Here is a 14948-nt window from a genome sequence, read left to right on the forward strand (position 1 = left end):
TAGTAGTATAGAGCAGCCTGTAGTGTAGCCCTGTAGTACTATGGGGCAGCCTGTAGTGTAGCAGTGTAGTACAGTAGAGCAGCCTGTAGTGTAGCACTATGGAGCAGCCTGTAGTGTAGCCCTGTAGTAGTCTGGAGCAGCCTGTAGTGTAGTACTATGGAGCAGTCTGTAGTGTAGTACAGTAGTGCAGCCCTGTAGTACTATGGAGCAGCCTGCAGTTTAGTACAGTAGTGCAGCCCTGTAGTACTATGGAGCAGCCTGCCCTGTAGTACTATGGAGCAGCCTGCAGTTTAGTACAGTAGTGCAGCCCTGTAGTACTATGGAGCAGCCTGCAGTGTAGTGCAGCCCTGTAGTACTATGGAGCAGCCTGCAGTGTAGTGCAGCCCTGTAGTACTATGGAGCAGCCTGCAGTCTAGTACAGTAGTACCGCCCTGTAGTACTATGGAGCAGCCTGCAGTGTAGTACAGTAGTGCAGCCCTGTAGTACTATGGAGCAGCCTGCAGTGTAGTACAGTAGTGCAGCCCTGTAGTACTATGGAGCAGCCTGCAGTGTAGTACAGTAGTGCAGCCCTGTAGTACTATGGAGCAGCCTGCAGTGTAGTACAGTAGTGCCGCCCTATAGTACTTTGGAGCAGCCTGCAGTGTAGCCCTGTAGTAGTATAGAGCAGCCTGTATTGTAGCCCTGTAGTACTATGGGGCAGCCTGTAGTGTAGCAGTGTAGTACAGGAGAGCAGCCTGTAGTGTAGCACTATGGAGCAGCCTGTTGTGTAGTACTATGGAGCAGCCTGCAGTGTAGTACAGTAGTGCAGCCCTGTAGTACTATGGAGCAGCCTGCAGTGTAGTACAGTAGTGCAGCCCTGTAGTACTTTGGAGCAGCCTGCAGTGTAGTACGGTAGTGCCGCCCTATAGTACTTTGGAGCAGCCCTGTAGTACTTTGGAGCAGCCTGCACACAGCCGCTCGCACGCACACATCACACACTCAGCTACTCCCAGATTCCCACGAGGTTCTTTGTTTATAATCTGTAAACCGGGATGTACTATTCTTTCTCCGTCTATGGGGGGAAACCTGTTCATTTACCAACATCAATTCTTTAGTTAAAGCCATAAGATTATGAACTATTCTAAATGTCCTACAATACACACTCCCTGTCTCAGCAGCATTGCATATTTAGAAACGTAGGTGCGTTATTTCACTCTAACCATTTTAATTAATTCCAGACGTCCTCCCCTATTGCTGGTTTTACTATGGTATCGCCGGAAGTTTTATAAGCGTCTGCCCAGCTCCTCTGCTGCTTAGAAGTTCCCAGACATCAGGACAGGCGGAGGTGTGTAGACTGCTGGGGGGGCGGCGGCGGCTCTCGTAGTACTTTCTGCTGGTTGTCCTCTCAGTTGGTTTCCTTCTTCTGACCCCGGTATAAGTGCAGGAGGTTCCTTCATTCACTCCTGGGTGAGGAGCCAGGTAACGCGTGCCTATTGTTGTGGAGACCTCATGTAAGGAGCAGCTGGAGCTCTCTGGCGACCTCTATCTTCCAGAGCCGCACATTACTGCAGCGTGGTGGTGGTGATGATGGGAAAGTACGAGTCAGGCCACAAACTCCTAATGTGGCTGCAGCAGGAGCGGGCTGCTGGGGCCTGTGCACACTGGGCGATATATCGCATATACATGTGGACGGGGGGGATGCGTCATGTATGTCCTGTATGTACACAGGGGCAGGATGATTGGGCTGATGTATTATTGCTATGTGCATTTCTGTCAGTACATGAGATGTGTATTAGATCCATCCATCTATGTATCCATCTCATATCTATCTTATATCAATATCTGTCATATCTATAGCTATCTATTTTCTATGTATATAATTTCTCTTTATCTTTCTATCATATCTATTATTTTTTCTATTTTCCTTTTCTTTCCTTTTTCTTTCTCTCTTTCTTTCTCTCTCTTTCTTTCCTTCTCTCTTTCTCTCTTTCTCTCTCGTCCATCCATCCCATACCCTATGCCCCTTCCTGTAAGGGTGTATTTCATCTCTACATTTGACATCTCTCTGTTATCCATGTATAGATGTAGCAGAGCTGAGTTTGTCTTTCAGCACGCCTTAGGCCCGTGTCCTGCAGAGTCGGCTCTGCTACATACATGTGCGATCAGTATACATTGCACCCCCTGTAGCCGCTCGGCCCCCCATTCATGCCAGTGGGCTGCACACAGGGACTTCCTGAGTATTAGGAGCAGTCTAGAATTACTGTGTGTAACCCAACTCCTGAGCAGCTGCTCCCATACACCCCTCCTGGGGTCACACACACACCTAGGATTAACCCCCAGCGTGCCGCAGCCTGGGAAGAAGGGGGCAGTAATCGTGATCCTCAGCCGGGTGGGTTTGTACTACGCCCCATAATTATCACCCGCAGCGGGCACGACAGGGAGCATATGGATGGGGCCTGTCTGCTGTCATCGCAGCCGCTCAGAATTATAGATTTCTGTTATCGAGATAATTGCATGAAATTAATCACTTCAGGAGGCTGAGTATTAGTTATCTGATTACCTGAAGTGACCCGTAGAGCTTGCAATCTAATCTTCATACAGTTATATTCTTCTACTATAGTGTGGGCTACTCATGGTACGAATACTGCACCAGTGTCCGGCATGTTCAGAGCGCACGTCCTGACCTTTATTTAGCTTGGATATCTATCTATCTATCTATTATCTATCTATCTATCTATCTATCTATCTATTATCTATCTATCTATCTATCTATCTATCTATTATCTATCTATCATTATCTATTATCTATCTATCTATCTATCTCCTATCTATCATCTATCTATCTATCTATTATCTATCTATCTATTTATCTATTATCTATCTATCATCTATCTATCTATTATCTATCTATTTATCTATCTATCTATCTATCTATCTATTATCTATCTATCTATTATTTATTATCTATCTATTATCTATCTATCTTTTATCTATCGATCTATCATCTATCTATTATCTATCTATCTCATATCTATCTATCTATCTATTATCTATCTATCTCCTATCTATTATCTATCTATCTATTATCTATCTATCTATCTATTATCTATCTATCTATTATCTATCTATTATCTATTATCTATCTATCTATCTATCTTTCTATCTATCTATTATCTATCTATCTCTCTATCTAACACATATCTATCCTTCTATCTGTCTGTTTCTATATCTGTCTATTTTCTGTATCCATCTATCTCCTATCTATCTATCTATCTATCTCCTATCTTATATCTGTTTCTATCTCTGTCTATCTCTTCTATCCATCCATCCTATCGATCTCATATCTATCTATCCTTTCTGTTTCTAGATCTATCAATCATCTATCATTTTACATGTGTCTCTCTCTAGATTGTTAGCACTTTAGTTTATTGGCAGACGTTATGATTGATGTATAGTATTACGCTGCTCTGCAGAACATCTTGGTGTTATAAAGCTGCAGGTATCAGTATATATACGGTATATATATATATATCTGGTGCTGGCTCCACACAGAGTCTCTTTTAGGCCGTCTTCTTACTTGTCCAGTAAATCTTTCATGGCCTCCTTAGAGCTGGAGGAGTCTGGCAGGGCGCTGGCTCTCGCCTCTCCACCGTGTGGCGCTGTAATACCGTCCTGTTGATGTACTTATAGACTCTTTTCCTGGGGATATTCCAGCCAGGAGACCGTGAGAAGGTTTAGGTGAAGCGTGCTGTGTGTAGGCCTCATCCCCGTACATACACGTGATGATGCTTTTCTCTTCTGGATTATAGGACATTACTTTTATATTGTTCAAGTTTTTGGATTTGAAAAAGTGGGAAATATTGTGAAAAAGTGATTGAAGGAAGCGGGAAATGGCGGTGACGCTAGGAGAGCGCCATACTAATTGCCCCCCCCCCCCCCCCCCGCTCTATTTAGCAGTTGAGTGGACATCTGTTGGCGCCACATTATACATTTGATTGGCTGGATGTGATGACAACCCCTTTAAGTGACGCGTACATGACCGAAATATTCCTGCCTGGCGTAGCCCTGTTGCCATTAGCAACCAGAGTTCAGCCTTCAATAGTAAAGGTTGCGGCCTACGTCAGTCAATGCTTCATCCGTGTGTGTGTCCACACGGTAAAATCTGAGGTGTATTGGTCTCTGAATCTGCAGCAGAAATCTAAGGCCGACCATGTCTCAGATCTGACTACGACTACGGAAAAAATCCACGGCCCTATGGATGGCAACACAGATTTCCATGGGAAATAACAGGACACGGATGCCCCACACGGGTTATAACAAGTTATCCCCTATCCACAGATAGGTGGGGGTCCTACCGCTAGGACTTCCACCGATCACAAGGGGTCATGTACCCTGTGGAGCCCCAACGGAAATGGTGGTCGGAAAAGCGCGCTTCTCCTCCATTGCTATGGGAGCGCCGGAGATAGGTGAAAGCACTTTTTCGGCCAGTCATTTCAGAGGTCTCCACAGAGTATGGGGCCCCCATTCTTGTGATCACTGGAGTTTCCAACAGTTGGACCCCCACCAGTCTGATAGTTATCCTCCATCCTGGGGATAAGTTATTATAACTGGAATCCCCCTTTAAGGACTCTTTCACACGAACGTCATTTCATTCCGTTTCCGTTCCGTCTTTTTTTTTTTTTATATACGGAGCCATTCATTTCAATGGGTCCGCAAAAAAAACAGAAGGTACTCCGTGTGCATTCCGTTTCCGTATTTCCGTTCCGCAAAAAGATAGAACATGTCCTATTATTGTCCGCCTTACGGACAAGGATAGTGCTGTTCTATCAGGGGCCAGCTGTTCTGTTCCTTATTTTTTGCGGATCTGTTTTTTTATGTGGACCGCAAAATACATACGGTCGTGTGCTAGAGGCCTAATTCTGGACTATTCAGTGCCGGATTAAAGGAGTTTTCCTGTCTCTGTACTACGTTGCCTGTGACAGTAAAAATAATTTTCACGACAACAGCGTTGCCATATGAAGATGTATTCCGATAAGTTGTCCACGCCATGCTGGTCACATTTTCACCCTTGCACCCTGACGCAGTGCTCGGGGAAATTGCTTGTGTAAATGCTGAGTAATGGGCATGCCCCTCCTGAGCTGCAGCCTTGCTGGGTGATGCATTGATGCTGTTGTCTTCGCAGTGATAAAGTTGTGCAGTTTAAAAAAAAAAAAAAAAAAAAAAAAAATATAAGTCCTTGGAAGTGGCGTCAGCCAATCAGGCAAAAGTGGGCATCACCAAAGGAGGAGGGGGGGGGAGGCGTGTAAGTGAATAGTTCTTTTTATTTGTTTCGTGTGCTGAGGCTGTGTGGTCATATGCATGGAAGCAGCCAAGGGGAAAGCAGCAGTAGCAGCAGCCAGGGGAAGGCAAGCAGTGCTGCACAGGTACACATGTTCTTACCAGGGCTAGGGCTGCTTCCCACAGCCTGTACGTGTAGCATATAGACTACCCCTCGTAGTGCCTGCAGATCCCTTCTCTTTATCCTTCTTTTCTCTCTTTAAGGGCTCATGCACACGACCGTATGGCGTTTTCAGTGTTTTGCGGGCCGTTTTTATTGGATCTGTTTTTCCATTTTTTGTTTTAGTAATGTTTCCGGTTCAGTTCTGTTTTTCTGTTCAGTTTTTCCGTATGGCATATACAGTATACAGTAATTACATGTTCAATAGATGGTTCCGCAAAAACGGAACCGATACGGAAGACATACGGAGTGCATTTCGTATGTGTTCCGTTTTTTTTTTTTTTTGCGGACCCATTGACTTTGATGTAGTCACGGAACGTGATTTGTGGGCAATAATAGGACATGTTCTATCTTTCAACGGAACGGCAATACGGAAACGGAATGCACACGGAGTAACTTCAGTTTTTTTTGCGCAACCATTGAAATGAATGGTTCCGTATACGGACCATATATGGAACGCAAAAAAAGGCCCCTTATACGGAATTCAAAAAAGTTTGTGTGCATGAGCCCTAAGGGTCCATTCACACGTCCGCAAAATGGGTCCGCATCCGTTCCGCAAATTTTGCGGAACAGGTGCGGACACTTTCAATGGGGACGGAATGTGCTGTCCGGATCCGCACTTGCGGATCCGCAAAAAAATAGAACATGTCCTATTGTTATCCGCAATTGCGGTCAAGAAAAGGCATTTTCTGAGAGAGTGCCGGCGATGTGCGGTCCGCAAAATGCGGAACGCACATTGCCGGTGTTTTACAGATCCGCAAAACACATACGGACGTGTGAATGGACCCTTAGTCTAGATATATCTTTATATTTTTGTCACATCGACTCGTCATGCCTTTAGAATCCGAATGTGTAATAAAACAAGGTCATTTTTAGTCGCTTTTGTTTCAAAAAATGTCTAGACCTGCATTGTAAATCGCACAAAATCCTAAAAAACTAACTTGCGACGTATCCTTTAAATGGGTAACCGTTGACGCCCGTGTTGGTGCCCCCTATATTTATGATGGCTTTTATTTTTTTATTTAAAAAAAAAATCCTGGATGGATTGTTGCTGACATCCTGTTCGGACAGGGACGAGTATGGTAATTTTTTCACGCTGCATTGTCCTGTGGTAGGGCCAGCTGCGGTGGGAGGAAAAACAGAAGTATTTCTGTTAAATGAAAGAAAAAATTGCCTCGGGAGCCGTTAACCAGTTAAGCGACTCTGTGGTCGGAGGACGATCCTAACGCAAGAGCGCTGGTCAGATCCCTTGCCGTTTAACCCCCGATGGGCTGGCCACCCACCGGTGGGCTTCTTCAGGCCTTGTCCGTAAGACTTATGTCTCCTTGTGTCACCACAATGGGGATTTCCGTGAAGGCAAACACAAGCAGCAGCTGATTTTTTTTCTTTTTTTTTTTTTTCTTTCCCGAGAGCGAGGGGTTATGCTGGGTGAGACGTGACATCATGAAACTGACAGTACACAGCTCCCATGCTTGTATATTTATAGCAGCCGGGTAGAAAAGCTTTAAGATGTCAAGGTAGGTCCAGGTTGGTTTGTAGAATTTTTTGGTTTTCTCTGTAGGCCTTGGGATGCTCTCTAAAACACCAGCTGGCTCCATCGACTGTGTGCTTTTCTCTAGCCAAGCTGATTTGCCATTAATAAGTGCCTTGCCGTTGGCGAGCAGGCTCGGCCTTTCCTCGAGTTGCTTTTACCGGGGTAAGCAACCCTGTGATTTCGTGGTTTTCCATGCGTAGAGCATATTCCTAACATCTGTGTTTTCGGACATTTTTTTATTTTTAAAGGAGCCTATAGTTTTATATTCTTCTTTTTTAAATTTTTTTTTTTTTGTCCAAAAACTTTTACTTTTTAAGTTGTCAATTATAGTCCTGGAAAGTGGTGGTGGTTGAAGGGGGGGGATGAAGGTTTTAACACAAACCAGAACCTGCAAATCGACATGGAGAGGGGGGAATGGAAACTGTTTACATTGAGGACTCGCTAACGTCTGCGGTGAAGTGCTCTAATTTAATCCATGTTCAGCTTGGAGAGACCACGTTTTTTCAGGATCATGTTAGGTTGGAACATGTGTTCATGTTTCTGGAGGTGGGGGGGGGGGGGGGGGGGGCGCGCCAGGAGGTTATTGTTTGGCTTATGTTGGCTTTCCTCCTAAGATAAAATGGCCCTGTAATGGATTTGAATGGGTCGAAAATCTATTTTGAAAAATGATATATATATTTTTTTATTTTTTTCTTATTTTTAGTATATATGTGGCAACTTTAATTTTTTTGGAAATGTTCTTAATTAGTATGAAATCTTTTCCTTTTTCCAGTGCTGTCTCTGTTTCAGGGCAGTTTTATGAGCATGGCAGCAAGCCCTATGTATCACCTTGTAAAAAAAAAGTGTGCTAAACAGATTCAGTATTCGCCCCTCAACCCCTTACAAAACCTCCTTTCTGCTACAGGATTTGCCGCACCGTGTAAATCATTTAAGGACTGCAGCGAGATGTGGGGGAAAAAAAATAAAGATTTAGTTTCATTTTCGAGATTTTTTTTCCTAGTACTTCTTTTTAATCAGTTGACATGAACTTTTATATCGTTATGAATATTTTTGGAAAATTGTTTCCTAAACTTTTACATATGGAGGAACTTGGACTTGGATCTGTAATTTTGGATCCTGGGGTTTCTATGTTTACTATGTTCTTAAAAGGGTTATTTGGCTTCAGGATGAAACCAGACAACCCTCTGGATCAAGTCCTATGAAGAACAGGCAAGTACTTACCTGCTAGATCCCACACCGCTGCAGTGGTAATATCATGTTGACAACACATGCAGCCTCACTGTTGGCCCTAGCGGTCCACCCGAAGAGGCCAGTGATTGGCTGCAGCGGTCCATTATGCCGGCGTGTTGTCACCATTGCAGCTGGCTAAATGGAGCCTTGCCAGGAGAACCAGAACGGCATCTGGCAGGTAAGTACTTATCTAGTCTTCTTTTCAGCTTGATCCGGAGAGTTGTCCCATTTTGTCCTGAAACCGGATAATCCCTTTAAGGGCAGCAGGAGCAGATTCATGCATCTGTTGGTCACCATAGACATAGCCTTTAAGGGGTTATCTATAGTGTTGAGCGAACTTGTGTTTTAAGTTTGGCATCCAAAGTTCGGGTTATCGAAGAATCTTGTTATGCATTCCGCTACCACGGACCATAACGTAATTCTATAAGAGGCATTCCGTTTTGCATTCTGTCATAATAGAAGTCTATGCTGCCCATAAACTAAAGCTCCCAGCATGCCTGGAAAGCGTACAGCTATTAGGGCATGTTGGGAGTTGTAGTTTTGCAACAGCTGGTGGGCCACAGGATGAGTATCCCTGCGCTAGATGATTATTGCAGTCATTTGCATATCCCCTATAGTAAGCAGGAGAATGTGTGGCCTTCAAACAGCTACTATGGCCTCCAGTTGGATTGTGACTGCTCTGTTACGTCACATTTGGGATCATCTTAGTGTGTGGTGTGACCTGACATGCAGCCCACCATTGGGGTCCATGTTTTGTTCTGGCATGGTTGGGTTGACCCACAAGAGGTCAGGAAGATCTTCTGTTGGATACAGTGTCTTGACATTATGATGGGCTTCAGCCATAACATGGCTGATGAGTTCCAGGCATGTTCTGGAGAGCAGGAAGATGAGCCCTCAGTCTTTTCTTTGGTAGGCCCAAAGTGGGTTGTGCTTGTGACCACAAATATGTTGAGTATTTGAACAAGGCTCGCGACCTGCCTCCTTCCCTCAGGTAATTTAAAGAACTCGATGGTGACCCAGAAGTATTGTGACTAGAGGCCTAAAGCAGTCATATGAAGAAATCTTGGGTGGCAGCTGACTCTAACCCGGCTTTCCCAGAGCCCTGAATGGCAACCCCGAGCTAGCTATGCATCAGTAGAGGTGCGGCTGGGAGTTGTCCAAAGGATTAATGTGCAAATGTCCCTGTGTTTGTCACTGGTCCTTAGGTTCCATTATAATTTGGAATTCCCCTTGTAAACATGGAGAATGCGATTACTTTCCCTCTAAACACATTCCTTCGCTCGGGCTCTCTCCGCTTAGTGATGATATTACTCATGTGCTTTATGTATCCTGATCTAGTCACTTAAAGGGGTGTCTCTGTGGTATTATAAATGCACGCCCAGTATACACATTAATTCAGATTGTGGCCATGGCAACTTAAGGGACTGTGGGTTAACTTAACGTCCACGGACGAGACCGGCATCTTCATGTCTCAGAGCAGGAGTAGTCTTGATACTTACAGCGACCAATCAGAGTCATGCTTACATGTATTTTAGTGCAGGTTTAAAAAAAAAAGCTAAACTCTTATTGGTTTCTATGGCAACAAGGCCACTTATGCTCTGAGGCCTACAAGGCCCGTGGAATTTGATGCCTCCATACTTTAACCTGGACTTACAAGTCATCTCGTTTTTTGCGGGGCTGATTCATGGAAGAGTATATAACAAAGGATGAGCTTGTTGTAGAAAATAACTTCTGAGAGACATGCATGCTTGGCTTCAATATAGAGAAGGGAATAAGCTTGTCTCCTGTGGAAACAAAGGATCAAACAATTTAAAATCCTATGTGCCCAGTCCATCTTTCCCTGGAAATCCGCTTTTGAGGAAGAGTCTTGTGGCCCCCATACACATTAGGTACTCGTTAAACGTAGATGGTCTAGACCTGCCCCAGATTTATCTCAGGTGCTCAGACGGGGTGATAAATATAGTTCAGGGATAGACACTCTAGTCCAGGTATGGCCAACCTGAGGCTCTCCAGATGTTGCAAAACTACAACTCCCAGCATGCCCGGGCGGCCAACAGCTATCAGCCTACAGCAGGGCATGGTGGGAATTGTAGTTTTACAACAGCTGGAGAGCCACAGGTTGTCCATGCCTGCTCTAGTCACAGAATTTTAGGTCTGAATTACGGCACAGTTTTGGAGCAAAATGGTGCATTTTAGGACACACCTCTTTCCCATTAAGCCACACCGTTCCTGTTAAACCACCCCCCTTTTCTACAAGTTGCAAAAGTTGGGTACAGCCTTGTTATGCAAATTTTGGCACTTTTTAGACACATAAATCTGGATTATAGTAAAGAAGTCTATTAGGAAGCTACAGAACTATTTACGAGGAAATATCTTTGACATAAAAGTGGAAAATCCCTTTAAATTTTTGGGTTAGTCAGACTGCTAAACGTCCCATGGTTGGTTTTTCCAGTGTTTGTGTTTTTGGCCCCCTGCATTGTACGTATGAGTATTGTAGAGAAGTATGTATACTTCAAGTATGAAGCTCGGAGGCTTTTCGCGAGGTCAGAGCATTCTTTACACCTTAGTGTACAAGTCTAAATGAAAGATTTACTCAAGAAGCCTTCATCTTCCCGTCAGTTACTTTTACGGTTCTGACTTGCAAAGCTGAGAGCGACGTGTCAAACCTCTGCTGAAATATTCCATTGAGTTGTAGTAGACATAGCAGGTCATGAATCCGAAATATGTTCCAATAACACCAGGGAGATCTCAACCAGCTTCTTTGCCGATGTGAATGTGTAGTCCATGCAGGAAGCAGAGGAAAAACAAATATCAGGCCGGATCCGTTCCTTATTTTTATTTTATTTTAACCTTTAGGGACAAATTAGGATGTGACATTTGGGGAGATTACACTTGACGTCCACCTAAAATGGTCCAAGTGTAGATGTATTACCGAGGACACTTTTTATCCTGTCAAAAATGTGTTTAGTGTGGCTTCTTGGGGAGAACACTTGGCTTTTTTTAGTAATTAGCTTGACTTTGCCTGTGAGGGACCTGAGGTATGAGGTACTTCCTGGACCATTCCTGGATGTTGCTATATCTACTGGTGACATGTCAGCCTTTAAAATAGCAAAAGTGTTTTGTAGACTTGACCTTGTCTCTGCTTGTAAGGCCTGACTATTCAGCGACATCCGTTGCACATTGGGAACAGTTGATGGTGCGTGTTTAAATGTTTTCCCCCTTTTTATTATTGTATTGGCGAAGAAGGCCTGATGTTGGATGCCGTGAGAAGACTATATTTAATTTTATGGCCGTCCTGGTCTATTTTCCCTCTAGTTGAACGCATACGTTATCAGGGGTGGGTGGTGGTCACTATTCCATGCTGTAATCACTCTGTACTTTACTATATTACACTGTTGTACAATGCACTGTACTCCACAACAGTACACAGTTCTATACTACACAATACTTCCCATAATACTATGTACTATATTAGCGCTCATTCAGACGACCCTATGAATCAGTCTGCAAAATTGCATAATGGGTGTGGGCCCATTCATTTTAAGTGGTGCTGGTAAAGATGTGGACAGCACACTATGTGCTGTCTGCATCCGTCGTTCCGTTCCGCAGCCCCGCAAAGCAGGTCCTATTCTTGTCCACGATTTCTATAATGGGCCGACCGTTCCACAATTTGCAGATTGCACACGGGCGGCATCCGTGTTTTGCGAATCCAGCAATTTGCAGACCGCAAAAGACGGTGTGGTTGTGCGATTGCGCCCTTACAGTGATCTTTAGTGCACGGCTGTAATCTACAACCCTTTCTATTCTATACACTATTGTATAGTTCACTGTTATATACTACTGTACTTGGCAGTTATATGCTACACTACTATTTATATATGCTTCTGTACTATTGTTTACTACTCTATTATTCTGTGCTTCATCATTGCACTATAGTTTACACAATACTGCCTACACTATACTTTACCACATTATATGTTCTGCTGGTTACTATACTAGTTATACAGTTATACTTTTATCTGTATTGTTGTTTACGACTCTATACTAAACTATTCTATAATACTTTATACTACTGTTTACTACACTATTGTATACTATATCACATTATAGTTTACACTAGACTACCCTTTTCTGGGCCTTATTCTACTATCCATTCCAATGCCACATTATACTATTGTTTTATTACCCTGTATTGCATTATATGCTCTTTACTATACTATTCTTTACTACATCACACTATAGGTTATACCTACCTTCTCCTTTCTGGACCACATTGTACTATCCCTCCCTATGTAACATAGTATATAAGGCCATCCAGTTCGGCCTGTCATCGTGCAAGTTAATCCAGTAGAAGCCAATTTTCCCCACTTAAGGGGAAAAAAATTCCTTCCCGTCTCCAATCAGGCAATCAGAATAACTCCCTGGATCAACGACCCCTCTCTAGTAGCTATAACCTGTAATATTATTACGCTCCAGAAATACATCCTCTTGAATTCCTTTATTGTACTCACCATCACCACCTCCTCAGGCAGAGAGTTCCATAGTCTCACTGCTCTTACCGTAAAGAACCCTCTTCTAGGGTTGGGCGATATCAAAAATATTTAGACGATAACGCTATTAAGAAAGGAGACGTTATACTGTATGGGGGCAGCCACAAGGAGACGTTATACTGTATGGGGGCAGCCACAAGGAGACGTTATACTGTATGGGGGCAGCCACAAGGAGACGTTATACTGTATGGGGGCAGCCACAAGGAGACGTTATACTGTATGGGGGCAGCCACAAGGAGACGTTATACTGTATGGGGGCAGCTACAAGGAGACGTTACACTGTATGGGGGCAGCCACAAGGAGACGTTATACTGTATGGGGCAGCCACAAGGAGACGTTATACTGTATGGGGCAGCCACAAGGAGACGTTATACTGTATGGGGCAGCCACAAGGAGACGTTATACTGTATGGGGCAGCCACAAGGAGACGTTATACTGTATGGGGCAGCCACAAGGAGACGTTATACTGTATGGGGCAGCCACAAGGAGACGTTATACTGTATGGGGCAGCCATAAGGAGACGTTATACTGTATGGGGCAGCCACAAGGAGACGTTATGCTGTATGGGGCAGCCACAAGGAGACGTTATGCTGTATGGGGCAGCCACAAGGAGACGTTATGCTGTATGGGGCAGCCACAAGGAGACGTTATGCTGTATGGGGCAGCCACAAGGAGACGTTATGCTGTATGGGGCAGCCACAAGGAGACGTTATGCTGTATGGGGCAGCCACAAGGAGACGTTATGCTGTATGGGGCAGCCACAAGGAGACGTTATGCTGTATGGGGCAGCCACAAGGAGACGTTATGCTGTATGGGGCAGCCACAAGGAGACGTTATGCTGTATGGGGCAGCCACAAGGAGACGTTATGCTGTATGGGGCAGCCACAAGGAGACGTTATGCTGTATGGGGCAGCCACAAGGAGACGTTATGCTGTATGGGGTAGCCACAAGGAGACGTTATGCTGTATGGGGCAGCCACAAGGAGACGTTATGCTGTATGGGGCAGCCACAAGGAGACGTTATGCTGTATGGGGCAGCCACAAGGAGACGTTATGCTGTATGGGGCAGCCACAAGGAGACGTTATGCTGTATGGGGCAGCCACAAGGAGACGTTATGCTGTATGGGGCAGCCACAAGGAGACGTTATGCTGTATGGGGCAGCCACAAGGAGACGTTATGCTGTATGGGGCAGCCACAAGGAGACGTTTTACTGTATTGGGGCATCCACAAGGAGACGTTTTACTGTATTGGGGCAGCCACAAGGAGACGTTTTACTGTATTGGGGCAGCCACAAGGAGACGTTTTACTGTATTGGGGCAGCCACAAGGAGACGTTTTACTGTATTGGGGCAGCCACAAGGAGACATTATACTATACGAGGGCCACAAGGAGACATTATACTGTATGAATAAGTTTTGACTATGTGGTACTATACCACACTATGCTGTATTATACTTTTTAGCACGCTGCTTGGACCCCACGCTTTAGGGCACCAGTCAGTGAAACCTGCCGTTTACTAGTAATATACAGTGGCAGCCATTTTGTTCTAGTCACACTTGGGTAGATTAGACATTCAGACGCCGTAAGAGTACTGTGATGGTGGCCATTTTGATTTTCATCCCCTAATTTATGTGTCGTCGTCCCCCCTCCCCAGAGAGAGAAAATAGTAGAGGACATTTGGGGAAGATTAATAAAACTTTCATGTCTGATTGGTTGAGAAGGACACAGTTACGGTGCCGAGAAAACATTCGCAAGTTGTGATGAGGAACCTCGAGGGCCATTTACTGAAAACATTTTTGGCTGAATTTTTTTCATTGAAATTAGTCTTTTTGTCACTGGGAGCACGATGAATGCTTCAACTTGCGCATTTTGACTGTTCAAATTTTTTTTTTAACAAAATTAAGTTCTTAGTGTTCACCAGCTGTCAGCCTTTGACGTACCCTACCCTCCCACCACAATTTTGTAATCCACTGTGCACAATATGCCATCTGTTTGATGTGTTTACCCCGTCAGCCAAATGTCTGGACAGGTAAAACGCTCCTGTCAAAAGGTGAAACATGCCAAAAATCACCTGCCTTCCGTGCTACTCGGTAATCTTTACTGCAGGGTGTGATGGCCCTCCTCGCCCACAACTCTGCTACAGTGGAGCAGCAGTTGAA

General features: G+C 44.5%; 1 protein-coding gene across 5 annotated transcripts in view; it reads left to right on the forward strand.

Moving 5' to 3' along the window:
* The first annotated feature begins 1292 nt into the window (after nt 1–1292).
* Nucleotides 1293–14948, forward strand: part of FAM53A (family with sequence similarity 53 member A) — a 64405-nt gene continuing 50749 nt past the window's right edge. For 2 of the 5 annotated variants that reach the window (XM_040419231.1, XM_040419235.1), the window contains exon 1: nt 5315–5402. The gene's annotated coding sequence lies outside the window, so the exon portion shown is untranslated. The other 3 variants (XM_040419232.1, XM_040419233.1, XM_040419234.1) reach the window with 3 other exon arrangements.

The sequence above is a fragment of the Bufo bufo genome, chromosome 2 (genome assembly GCF_905171765.1).
Source record: "Bufo bufo chromosome 2, aBufBuf1.1, whole genome shotgun sequence".
Taxonomy (NCBI): domain Eukaryota; kingdom Metazoa; phylum Chordata; class Amphibia; order Anura; family Bufonidae; genus Bufo; species Bufo bufo.